This window comes from Saccostrea cucullata, unplaced genomic scaffold, assembly GCF_032062105.1.
Source record: "Saccostrea cucullata isolate Sc308-1 unplaced genomic scaffold, CSIRO_AGI_Scuc_v1 ctg14643, whole genome shotgun sequence".
Lineage (NCBI taxonomy): Eukaryota > Metazoa > Mollusca > Bivalvia > Ostreida > Ostreidae > Saccostrea > Saccostrea cuccullata.
In genome coordinates this window covers 930-15,713 of record NW_026919701.1, presented here as the reverse complement: position 1 = coordinate 15,713, position 14,784 = coordinate 930, and the positions used below count along the sequence as shown (strand labels likewise).

The following is a 14,784-nucleotide window of genomic DNA, read 5'->3' as shown; positions in this document are numbered from 1 at the left end:
GGTCTTCCGTCATGTTTGACCGGGAAGCGGCTTTGAGTTTCAACAAAAAATCAGAAATAACGTCCAAAAATGGTTTGATTCCTCTAAATTCATGTTAATTATTGCAAAAATAAGCCACTTTCTGTTACTCCAGTTTGACCGGAAGTGATGTCGACGGACGAAAAATTAAGTATTTTGCTTCCAGTGACATATGTTACCCAAAAACATGTCAAAAATGGCCAAAATATCCTTTTTTAGACTACTTCCGGTTTGACCGGAAGTGACGTTATTTGACGACTTTCGACAATTCAGGCTTCATTTCCGGCTGACATCAAAGCCGAAAGACCAGAAAAAACTCAAATTAAACCATTTTTTTCTATTTCTTTTGATTCAAGAGAGAAAGTTAAATTTTTCGTCAACTTCCGGTATAAACCGGAAGTACTTCAAATCGATGCTTTTTGTTGACAATTGTGAATGTAAACATAAGTTCTGTTTGCCTTTATTCACGACGGTTTAATTTTTCAAAAAATCTTGAAATTAAACATCACTTCCTGTGTCGACCGGAAGTGACGGATGCCAAATTAAAAGACGTAATACATATCTTAAAGAGATGTTTTACCATCCCTGAAAATTTCGTGATTCTGTCTTGAGTGATTTACAAGAAGATGCGTGGACAAAATGACGGTTTTAAAAATGAAAATCGGACAAAAAATGCAACCGGAAGTGATTTTTTTAAAAATAAAAAAAAGGTCTGGAGATATTACAAAAATGCATCATTCCTGAAAAAATCATTGAAATCGGTTCTGTAGTTTTCGAGAAATCTCGTGTACTATGAAAAGGGAAAAATAATAATAATAGGAAACATAAGAAAAACAGTAAGGTCTTCCGAAGGAAGTAAGACCTTAACTAGAGCAAAGCTCGTTGCAAAGCAACGAGTGGGTCTTCCTTCCTAGCGATAAGCAAAAGATTAAATGTTTCTGTCTAGATTGTCAACTTTGCTAACATTCTCTTTTTCGATTTGTCTCAAAAACCCTTACTTGAATTCTTTAATTTGGTGTGAGCATGAGGTCTAAAGGGTACTCTCTCTAACAGCATTCTTGAAATCGTATCCACAACAGTTTAACTTCCAATATTATGACTTTTGATATCGGATATATCATGTTTGTTGCAATTATGTTTGTGAAACGTGTCATACTACAGAAACATAAGTGTTTTGCTACATTACCATCTTAAAAATGGCTTTAAAATCATTTAATATACAATATAACTAGGTAAATAAAATAAACAAATTATATAATAATTCAAAAAATCCAAATGTATTTACAATAATGATGAACAATCTTCATTAGTTGCAATCAGTAAGTAGAACAATACTTTTATAATAAACGCACAGAAATGTGTTGTGTATGTTTCGAATTTGAAGCTTTCCACTAGCAACTGGTGGTACCTCAATAGGAGTGTAAAATTCTCTGAAAGGTATATTGTGAACATATTACATATGGCTGTGTATTCTTTTTTAGCGGCTTTGGCGGAATGCAGCAATCACTAAATCAAGTACAAAGCTAAAAGTCTTGTACATAAACATAAATAAGAATATCTACTCTAACTTATTCAAAAGTCAATTTCCACCAAATATTGTACAAGCTAAATATAATACATTTACAGCATTAAAGAAACAAATCTCTTTGAAGGTATTGCCCTGCATAAGAACAATTTGAATCCCCTACACTAAGGATGATCTGTGCCAAGTTTCACTTTGGTTCTGGAAAATGATATTGTGAAATTTTAGACAATGATGATAATGGATAAAATTATGTTTTTAAAAAATTTACTGGTTCCTTTAGCTCAGATGGGCTAATAAGTATGCAACAGGCACAGTTTTGGAGTTGACATTGAAATGCGACTGGACATCTCTTCAATCTTGTTTTAGAAAACTACATGTACATGCCCTATGTACTGAATTCCATGGAATCATACACATGTTTATGCCTTTAATTAGTTGTATGTGCCAAAATAACAATTTTTTTTACATTATACTGTAAAAAATACACATACATGTATTACAAGATCTTATATTCCTGCTGAAGACAGAGGATCTATCTTAATCATTAGAATAAGTAAGTCTAAACTTTGAAAGGAAAGACCTTAATAAAGAGGTCAACATGCAACACAAACAAAATATTATTATATTTAAAAATAACATTTATTCCAATGTAATTACTGGTACATGTATTTCTGTTACAAAAACTATTTCACTTGAAAAACTGAGAGCAATTGATATGTTCATATTTGTGGATTTATGTTGTCAAATCAAAATTTAAAAATGATACACAGTGTGTTTAAAAATTGTATTCACAAACCAAAACTTGACTTATTTTCACTATGCTGTTTATTCCATGTCACATCCAAACAGATGATCTTCTGGCAAAACATGGTCATGCTTGGTATCAAAATTCAGTATTCAGATGAGTCACACCTATCCAAAAGAAATTGGAATTTTTAAATTTATAATTCTTTTACTAATAATAAGTGCAATTCATGAGATTATAAATTAGATTATCAAATTGAGAGATAAGATATTGTCACATTTTCTGTGTATAATTTGTAAATTTTAATGTACTCTTTCATCAATTAAAAGAAGTTTACACCAATTAAGGCAGTCATTTATGCTATCCCCTAATAAGACAACATACAAGTGCAAAGTAATCATGCACTAGTGGGTTTAGGATAATGTGCTAGAGTATTTATGACAACATATTAGCATGAGGTTACAATGTGCTAGCATGTACGTCAGTGATAATATGCCAGCACACTGAATCCAACATGCAGTGAAGCTAACACTCAACAGATTGTTTAGAGTTGTGTTTGCATGATATTTTGTTTTGTGTAAACACAGCAGCGTGTTGTTTAAAGCTGCATTGGAGTGGCAGTCTGTTGAAATTAACATGCTAACACACTGCAACTTCACATCATTGGAACACCATAATTTTAAAACTGGCAAACCAATATCTTATGATTAATAACAAGGTAATTGCAACTGTAAATGCTGATTTCATGGTGACAATAATACCGGTAATTCACTGTATATCTGAGAACTGATCAATTATAATAAGGCGTGTCCAGATAGAGCCACTTGCTAAAGCTCAATAGCACTTTCATAAAAGCGTGCCATCTTACCGACACTAAAGACGCCATTAGGTTATCACACAGCTCGCCACCACAACACTGAAAAACACTTTCGCACTAATACAAGTTCGCACCACACGCTGTCACACTAACACACAACACACTGTGACGCTAATACAATTTCACACAACAAAATATCAGGCTAACACGAGTTCACACAACACACTATCATGCTAACACAAATTCACAAACACGCTGTCTCGCTAACACAAGTTCACACAACATGCTGTCTTGCTAACACAAGTTTTACACAACACGCAGTCTCGCTAATACGAGTTCATACAATACACCGTCTAGCTAACACAAGTACACGCAACACACTGTCACGCTTAGATGAATTCACACAACACACTGTCACGCTAACATGAGTTTACACAACACACAGTCTCACTAACACGAGTTTACACAATACACTGTCATGCTAACACGAGTTTACACAATACACTGTCACGCTAACACAAAGTCACAAAACAGGCTGTCTCACTATTCACTAACACAAGTTCACACCAAATGCTGTTGCGATAACACACTGTCATCCTAATACCATTTCACACAACACACTGTCATTCTAATACCATTTCACACAACACACTGTCAGGCTAACACGAGTTCACACAACACACTGTCACGCTAACATGAATTCACAAAACAGGCTGTCTCACTATTCACTAACACAAGTTCGCAACAAACGTTGTTGCGATAACACACTGTCATCCTAATTCCATTTCACACAACACACTGTCATCCTAATACCATTTCACACAACACACTGTCAGGCTAACACGAGTTCACACAACACACTGTCACGCTAACACAAATTCAAAAAACATGCAATATCGCTAACACGAGTTCACATAACACGCAGTCTGGCTAACACGAGTTCACACAATATGCAGTCTTGCTAACACGAGTTCACACAACACACTATCTCTCTAACACCAGTTCACACGACAAATTTTCAGGATAACAAGTTCACACAACACACTGTCACGCTAACAAGAATTCACACAACAAGCTGTCTCGTTAATAAGAGTTCACACAACACGCTGTTTTGCACATGAGTTTACACAACACGCAGTCTCGCTAACACGAGTTTACACAACACGAAGTCTTGCTAATACGAGTTCAATCAACACTCTGTCTAGCTAACACGAGTTTACACAACACACTGTCACACTTACACTTTATACACGATTTCACACATGACGCTGTCCCGCTAACACGAGTTTACTCAACACATCGTCAAGCTAACAAGAATTCACACAACCCACTGTCAGGCTAACACAATTAAGTTCACAAAACACACTGCCTTGCTAACACAAAACAGGCTGTCTCACTATTCACTAACACAAGTTCGCACCAAACGCTGTTGCAATAACACACTGTCATCCTAATACCATTTCACACAACACACTGTCATCCTAATATCATTTCACACAACACACTGTCAGGCTAACACGAGTTCACACAACACACTGTCACGCTAACACAAATTCAAAAAACATACAATATCGCTAACACGAGTTCACATAACACGCAGTCTGGCTAACACGAGTTCACACAATATGCAATCTCGCTAACACGAGTTCATACAACACACTATCTCTCTAACACCAGTTCACACGACAAATATTCAGGATAACAAGTTCACACAACACACTGACACGCTAACACGAATTTACACAACATGCTGTCTCGTTAATAAGAGTTCACACAACACGCTGTCTCGCTAACATGAGTTTACACAACACGCAGTCTCGCTAACACGAGTTTACACAACATGCAGTCTCACTAACACGAGTTTACACAACACGAAGTCTCGCTAATACGAGTTCAATCAACACTCTGTCTAGCTAACACGAGTTTACACAACACACTGTCACACTAACACTTTATACACGATTTCACACAACACGCTGTCCCGCTAACACGAGTTTACTCAACACATCGTCAAGCTAACAAGAATTCACACAACCCACTGTCAGGCTAACACAATTAAGTTCACAAAACACCCTGCCTTGCTAACACAAATTCATACAACACACTGTCTTGCTAACACAAGTTCACACAACACACACTCACATTGCTGAGTTTAAAGTAAAGGTCTACCCTAATTTGAAGAGGTTTAACACTAACATATCTCTATATTAGTAAAGAGCTTCAAATTTAAGACAAAAACATTTATGCGGTAATGTTCCTTAACATGCATCTGGCATATAAAATGAATGAGACCTTAAAAACCTCACAGTACATGTTTACTTAGCTAATTAAAGGTCTAAATTGATGCTATTCAACAATATAGATCAACATCTCTAAGTATGTGAATGAGTGAAATTCTCAAATAAATATTATAAATCAAAGTATCAATAAGAAGCTGAACCTTACGTCGCAGGTTCCAATCCCATTGCTAAATTCTTTAGACAGGTTACTCCTATGAGACTGCATAAACCAAGATTCTGTGTCACGGTAGGTGTTAGCACAAAATGGATCTCATACTTCTTAAAGGCAATAAGTGCTGAGTACAAGTCTATATTTGCAGCTAATACCATCCCAAGTGGTGGCACCATGAAATGACTGAAAAATGTATGATTAAGGCAAATAAACAAACATTAAAGCCGCTTAACCTGAAACAGGCACTTATTATCTTACACAATAAAAGTACGTCATTTCATAGATAATATATAAAAATAAATTATAGGATTGATTTAATAGTTAATTACAACAATCATTACATGGAAAACGCAGATCAAAAACCTTATTGACAAACAGTAGTTCCTGACGGAAGTTAAGATCTGTTGTGAAGTCAATTTTGAAAAAAATAAGTTTATCGGATATATCTAATAATGAACATAATTCGAACCCGAGTATTTTCTTCTCTATTATTAGAAGCCTTAGTCATCATACATCTTTTCAAAATTAAGAAATTAATTGAATATAATTCATAGTAATTTTTATATTAATATGCATATATTTCAATTTTTAATACTCGGAAAATCAGATATTTTAAATGATTTTTTAAAAGTGACCTTAAATATAAACAGGTAAATTGATGAATGTAATATATTGTACTCTTGTAGTGAAAAAACCATGCTCTGGTGTGTTCTTCATGCATTTCTGATAAACATGTAAGCGACGAAATTTATTTTTTGAAGGTGATTTCACGCAGATCAACACATGAAATAAAATCATAGTGATTGTTTTTTGTTGACCTAAAAAAATTATTTTTTGTAACTTTTGAATTTTGATATCTTTTAAAATAAAAGGACTTTGGGGATACAATTTGACAAAAGTTGAAACAATTTAACAGACAATTATTTTTCAACTTTTCGAAGAAAATTGGAATGTATTTTGTAGTGAGGTGCAATCGGACATCAAGCAGTTTTTAAACCATTACCTTCAACCATTGTTCATTATCAAACAAACACAGCAAACTTTCGCATTATTATCACCTTTTTTTAAACAAATTTCTTTTGCAATTTAACAAAATTTGTCCTTTTATTCAATAATAAAGTTATGATGTTCATTAAACAATTAAAGCAAATCTTTTAGAGTAGAAGACATCCGAAGGTGAGAAAAGCCAGGTAACAGCAGGTCACAATATTACTGTATAAACACTGCCACGCTAACGGTTATTTAGAGGAAGGACCTTACTGTATGTAAAGTGCAAGATTTTGACTTTTAAAACATTGTTTAACACAATTTTAAAAATACACATCAGTATACTTTTAGTATTCACAGTGCTTAGCTTCTTTAACATGTTTTGACATCCCTACATTAAAATGCATATTTAAAGAATATTTTTTAAATGAATTTTTAAAGGACTTAAATATTGTCCGTTACTAATATATCACTTTGTTGTGAAAAAAATGCTCGGGTGTGTTCTTCATGAGATAAACATGTAAGCGATAAATTTAATTTTTCGAAGGTGATTTCACGCAATTCAAATTGAAACATTTGTTTTTTGTGTGACATAAACAAAAATTATTTTTTTAACTTTTGAATTTTGATATCTTTTAAATGAAAAGGACTGGGGCTTGACAAAAGCAAACAATCTAACATTAAAACTAAAATTGAAGTATTTTTAGCCCTCACCTTTAAACCATTACAGGTCACACTGTCAATATATAAATTTTTTTAATATATTTCTTTTGCAATTTAACTGCAATATTTGTCCTTTTTTGTCAGTAAAGTATGATATTATGATAATTAAGACTTTTGAAAACATCTCTTTAAATTAAAAAAAATAAAATATAAAGCTGTGGCAAAAGAAGATTGTGACTTGCACATTGCTCCACACAATTTTTCCGCAGTATACTTTGGACCCACAGTGCTTAGCTTCTTTAACATGTTTAATATATTCAAAATTCATTTCTATTTAATTTGAATTACTTCAATGTATGTTCACATGGAGCAATGTAATTTAACGAGCAGTGAATTTTCAAATTAAACATTTGAATAAACTCTCAGTGTGAACACTGAGCATGGATGCACCAAATGTCAAATGCGGCTTGACAAGCACAATCTAAATTAAAACTAAATAAGTATTTGCCCTCACCCTTACGGTCACACTGTCAATATATAATTAGTTGAATATATTCTGTAACATTAAGTGCAGTTTGAATTATAGAGTATGATCACTATGATAGATAGTAGTACTGTTGAAATTACATCCTCAAATTAAAAAAAATAAAATATAAAGCTGTGGGGATTTACAAGGTAAACAGAGAGCGTCTGAACTGTAAAACAGATAATATATCGGTGTGTCTGTGTATTAATTTCTAATAACATCAATGTATGTCACTGTCATGTAATCAGTAGTGTAAATTTTAAGTAATAAAAATATTCTAACCTTCATTCCAATGGTCCAAGCCAATCATACATTAAAATGTCGCCGTCAGCTCTTTCATCACACGATACAATTATCACTGGGGAATCCGAAGCAGATTCAAGAGTGTTCATCCTTGTTAATGTGACAGTCAGAATTTCCTCGTAAACAATTCACACAAGATTCTTAGAATACATGAATCGGAATAATTCTGCTTAGAATAATGTTCCAGAGAACTGACAAAGTACTTCGTAGCTGCAGATTAAATGAGTGCACATGTCTACAAACGGATTCTTTGTGAGAAAATGTTCAACTTCACAAATCATTCTATTTTCAGTTTGTAAACCATGGCAAACATGTGTCCGACGTCGACTCGAAGGGGCACACTAAAAACGGGATAAACTAGAGACCTGATATTTACCTGACGTTTTAATTTTTAATTAAATGGTAATATTGAGTATTTTGAATTACTTATGTACATACTTTATGATTTTGAGGCATATGCTATACAAAAATTCAATTGTTTGGAACATTTACAGACAAATTTGAATCAGGTCAAATCGGTGTTTAGTACATCGCGTCTTTAGTACCTTCCTATTTCCCACAATGCCGCGCGTTGTTTACAAACAAGCGCGAAAAAAATCCTCTAAACTAGGTACTAATTATTGTTGTGTACATCATCACATTTTAAAATTATTTGAATAAAAAGAAAACAAAGAAACACCGAATCAAAACTATATCTTTTAGATGCATCAACTAAAAATGTGCACATGTATGCAGTAAAGGCTTGGCTGGCTATAGTAGACAACTTGTTCCTGAAAGGTTTCTCACATACATGTACTTGTTTTATAAAAAAAACAATTAAATATAGCTTGAAGTTTATTTCTTTTTATATCAAATGACAAGATTTTATAAGTTCGAAATTATTTCAGTCAAACTTTTTCATAATATACCAATATTTTTAGCTATCAGAAAAAAGCGTGTATGGGCTATTAACCCCTAATTATAGGGGCCAGCCCCTTTTCGTTAATCAAATATGAAAGCTCTCGTAATTACCCACAACTTTTGTAATATATTTCTTACCAAATTATTCTCGGTTTAAAAGTTATTACACAAAAAGTAGCAAAAATTCAAAGAAAAAAAATTACTAAAATTTGCCGTTTTATAGCTTCCAAACTTTAAGAAATCAGCTATATAATTTTATCGTTGTGCACATCTACAATGTATTGGCTACAAGTTCTCCAACTTTCGTGTAAATATCTTATGTCATTTTTGAGATTTTCAGTGGAAACGAGACATCAAAAATTTTCAATTAAAGGGCAATAACTCACAAATAAAGGCATGCATAAAAAAACTGAAAACAGGTTTAAATAGGTTTAACTACAAGCTATCTATCCTGAAAGTTTCATAACGATCAGTCCAAAGGTCTTTGAGAAATCGCCTGTCAAAAGTCGAGCGGGAAAAAAAAAAAGAATAATAAGAAACAATAGAATAACAGTAGGGTCTTCCGAAGGAAGCGGAAGACCCTAATAAAAATAGTGGAAAAGAAACCTAAGAATAACAATTTTAAAAAAAAAGAAATGGTCTTCCGCTATATTAATTAATGCAAAGATTTTTGGCCTTCCGGTTTGACCGGAGGTGAGAGGACAAAATTAAGATTTAAGCTCGTTGCAAAGCAACGAGTGGGTCTTCCTTCCTAGCGATAAGCAAAAGATTAAATGTTTCTGTCTAGATTGTCAACTTTGCTAACATTCTCTTTTTCGATTTGTCTCAAAAACCCTTACTTGAATTCTTTAATTTGGTGTGAGATATTGCAGGGTGTAAAAATTTCTAAGGTACTTTCTCGAGCCATAGCGAGCAGCATTCTGTGTGAAAAGGAGCACACATTGTATCCACAACAGTTTAACTTCCAATATTATGACTTTTGATATCGGATATATCATGTTTGTTGCAATTATGTTTGTGAAACGTGTCATACCGGTAAGAAAAAAAAACTACAGAAACATAAGTGTTTTGCTACATTACCATCTTAAAAAATGGCTTTAAAATCATTTAATATACAATATAACTAGGTAAATAAAATAAACAAATTATATAATAATTCAAAAAAATCCAAATGTATTTACAATAATGATGAACAATCTTCATTAGATGCAATCAGTTCTTTGAGTAGAACAATACTTTTATAATAAACGCACAGAAATGTGTTGTGTATGTTTCGAATTTGCAGCTTTCCACTAGCAACTGGTGTTTACATGTAATAGGAGTGTAAAATTCTCTGAAAGGTATATTGTAAACATATTGTGTGACATATGGCACACGTGTTTCATCTTTTATGTTTGTGTCGGCTTTGGAAAAATGGAATGCAGCAATCACTAAATCAAGTACAAAGCTAAAAGTCTTGTACATAAACATAAAGTAAGAATATCTACGCTAACTTATTCAAAAGTCAATTTCCACCAAATACTGTACAAGCTAAATATAATACATTTACAGCATTAAAGAAACAAATCTCTTTTACAAAAATTCAAAGAAGGTATTGCCCTGCATAAGAACAATTTGAATCCTAATACACTAAGGATGCAAATTTTATCATGTATTATTACAAGTTTCACTTTGGTTCTGGAAAATGATATTGTGAAATTTTAGACAATAATGATAATGGATAAAATTATGTTTTTAAAAAATTTACTGAGATTCCTTTTCGCTCAGATGGGCTAATAAAATATGCAACAGGCACAGTTTTGCAGTTGACATTGAAATGTTTAGACTGGACATCTCTTCAATCTTGTTTTAGAAAACTACATGTACATGCCCTATGTACTGAATTCCTTGGAATCATACACGTGTTTATGCCTTTAATTAGTTGTATGTGCCAAAATAACAATTGTTTTTACATTATACTTTAAAAAAAAGGTCTGTGATACACATACATGTATTACAAGATCTTATATTCCTGCTGAAGACATAGGATCTATCTTAATCATTAGAATAAGTAAGTCTAAACTTTGAAAGGGAAGACATTAATAAAGAGGTCAACATGCTACACAAACAAAATATTATTATACACTGTATTTAAAAATAACATTTATTCCAATGTAATAACTGGTACATGTATTTCTGTTACAAAAACTATTTCACTTTAAAAACTGAGAGCAATTGATATGTTCATATTTGTGGATTTATTTTGTCAAATCAAAATTTAAAAATGATACACAGTGTGTTTAAAAATTGTCTTTTTAAACCAAAACTTTTTGACTTATTTTCACTATGCTGTTTATTCCATGTCACATCCAAACAGATGATCTTCTGGCAAATCATGGTCATGCTTGGTATCAAAATTCAGTATTCAGATGAAGTCACACCTTTTTCCAAAAGAAATTGAAATTTTTTAACATTTATAATTCTTTTACTGAATAAAAAGTGCAATTCATGAGATTATAAATTAGATCTATCAAATTGAGAGATTTTCCCCGTTTTAAGATATTGTCACATTTTCTGTGTATAATTTGTAAATCTTTTATCATGTACTCTTTCATCAATTAAAAAAATATTGATCATTAAAGAGTTTACACCAATTAAGGCAGTCATTATCATGCTATCCTTTTCTTCTAATGTTTTAACAAATTATAAATAGACAACATACAAGTGCAAATTTTGTAATCATGCACTAGTTCGGGTTTTACGCTATAAAGATAACGCTTGCCTGCAACTCAGCAAACCTTCATTTACTTTCACTGAAAATCTTGATACTTAAGTCGTTCCGGAGGAGTTTCCAGGACAAGGAGACCCTGTGCATAAAACTGCATATCTCACGTCAAGTGATAATATATGCCAGCACACTTGAATAGCTATTACATGCAAATTTGGTGTATATCAGCCGAGCCATCTCTGAACAGATTGTAATAATAACTAGAGTTGTGTTTGCATGATATTTTGTTTTGTGTTAACACAAAAATGCAAAATAACGCTTAGAAATGTTGTTTAAAGCTGTTAATTAATGCAAAAATGGCAGTCTTCCGTTGAAATTAACATTTTTATGCTAACACAAAAAACTGAAAAGAACAACTTCACATCATTGGAACACCATAATTTTAAAACTGGCATTTTGAACAACTATGCTTCTGATATTACAAACTAGGTAATTGCAACTGTAAATGCTGATTTTTATGGTGACAATTTTTCGAATATCATTTGAAAGATCTTAAATTCTTCACAATTTTTGTTCTATATGTTTTCACAAAATATTTACAAGTAAAAAGATATAATAGAAAAAGTTATAATAAGGCTTTTCCATACCGAGCGTTAACGGCCACTTGCGGTGAAAGTTAACAACAGCACTTTTGTTGCATCTTCCAAAAAGGTTTCATCTTCCTGACACAAAAGACACCAAAATGCTAAAAATCACACAATTGCTTTTCGCCATCACATCACTGAAAAACACTTTTTAATATGCACTAACATAAAAATCAAGAGCCGTTTTCGAAATCCACATGCTGTCACACTAACACACAACACACTGTCACGCTAATACAATTTCACACAACAAAATATCAGGAAACTAACACATAAGAGTTCACACAATACAATATCATGCTAACACGAATTCACAAACACGCTGTCTCGCTAACACAAGTTTTTACACAACACGCTGTCTCGCTAACACAAGTTTTACACAACACGCAATTTTTTGTCTTCCGCTAATACGAAAAAATTATTTTTTTTGTTCATACAACACACTGTCTAGCTAACACAAGTACACGCAACACACTTGTCATTTTGAACGCTTAGATTAAAATTCACACAACACACTGTCACGCTAAATTTATGGGCCAGTTTACACAACACGCACTTCTTTTGTTCACTAACAAAATATTTTCGAGTTTGTGACACAATTTTGAAACTGTCATTTTCGGGCCATAGCGACACGAGTTTACACAATACACTGTCACGCTAACACAAAGTTTGAAGTTTCTACAAAAAAGGCAAAATGTCTCACTATTCACTAACACAAGTTCGCCATACCAAAGTTTCATGATTTTATTGCGATAACACACTGTCAAAATCCTAATAGCATTTCACACAACACACTGTCATTCTAATACCATTCTCACGCAACACACTTTAATTTGGTGTGAGCGGGCTAACTCTCTCTAACAGATTCTTGTTCCCGTTTAACTTCCAAATTATGAGAGATATATCATGTTTTACGCCTACAGAAACATTGTTTTGCAAATCCTGGCTTTAAAATCATTTAATATACAATATAACTAGGTAAATAAAATAAACAAATTATATAATAATAAAAAATCAGTTCATTTTCAGGCGTACAGAATTTTTATAATAAACGCCAGAAATGTGTTGTGTATGTTTCGAATTTTTTCCAGGCAACTGTAAATAGGAGTGTAAAATTCTCTGAAAGGTATTTTCATATGGCTGTGTATTCTTTTTGGCACAAGTAAATTAAAACATAAATAAGAAAATTTCAAAAGGCGTATTTTTTAAAATTTACAGGTGGATCTTTTCAACTTAGCCAAAAACAATTTGAGTCAACTCATTCTCTTTTTTTTAAAGTATTGTGTTGCAATAAGAAACATTTTTTTTATATTATATAACTTAAACAAAAAATACCCCAAAGTATTGCATGATTGTATACATCTACAATATTGCATTTAGTTTGTTGTATTAAATATCAAAGCAATTATTTTTCATAAATTAAACTGATTTTTTCTTTTAGAACTTTTTTTTAGAACATATCCCATACGGAAAAGTTTTTTAACAAACTACTATCAAACCATCAACAAACTACCAACAAACTATATTTTAGTGGTTTGTTAAATAAAATTTGATACACAGTGTGTTTAAAAATTGTCTTCACAAACCAAAACTTGACTTATTTTCACTATGCTGTTTAACACAAACAAACCACTGTTTCTAAAAATAAGTATAGTGGTTTGTTAAATTTTTTAATCATTTCTGCTGATTGTGATTTCTTTATAGTTTGTTAGACTTGGTATCTTGCAACAGTGTTTTATTAGTATAGCATTTGCATCCAACCACATGGGAAATTACTTTACAGACATGTTTAGGGTTGAATTAGCACACTGAATCCAACATGCAGAATTGATTGTTTAAAGTTGTGTTTGCATGATATTTTGTTTTGTGTTAACAGCTTAATCTTTACATCCGGTGTTGGCTATTTGCACCAATTTTCAAACCACCAAGCAGGTCAGAAACAAAGGAACTGGTGAAGGGAGATTCAAATTGTTATATTAGTAATATTCGTTCTATAAGATTCCTGACTGGAAAAAGCAGCAATTAACATTATTAAAAGATGGCTCTGGAAACAGAAGAGGTATTTAATGCATGTCATTTAATGAAGTTCCTTTTTACCTAAAGGCTGGACTACAGTAACCTTCTGTGAATGTGGACGTGTATGCTTTTTACTAGCTTTGGATTTTTATTTATTTTCAGATTGACCTATAATTCCTATACTAGTTTAGATCAGTTATGCATTGGATTATGGGAAGTATACTTGAAAATTAGACAATAAAGATGTCTTTCAAAGTTGCAATAATTGCCAGAAAAAGGAAATATTGCAGCATTTTCCATGCCAGATGAAGCAGTGAATATTTAAATGTCAGCTTGAAGAACATTTTTTTGGGTGAAAAATACTATGAAGAAGAATATGAAGGAGAATATATGTGAAAAGTACATGGACATTGACTTGGAATGGCATCTCCTAAACAAAAGGGAACATGTTGGAATGTTGCACTTGCATTGGCTGAACTTGT

At 32.4% G+C, this 14,784-nt stretch overlaps 1 long non-coding RNA gene across 1 annotated transcript; it reads right to left on the bottom strand.

Moving 5' to 3' along the window:
* Window positions 1–2,160: 2,160 nt before the first annotated feature.
* On the bottom strand, window positions 2,161–9,518 carry LOC134236193 (uncharacterized). Its single transcript, XR_009985564.1, has 3 exons — window positions 8,015–9,518; window positions 5,551–5,739; window positions 2,161–2,455 (listed from the first exon to the last, which is right to left on the bottom strand). It is a non-coding gene; the product is annotated as an uncharacterized LOC134236193 (long non-coding RNA).
* Between the last annotated feature and the right edge of the window lie 5,266 nt (window positions 9,519–14,784).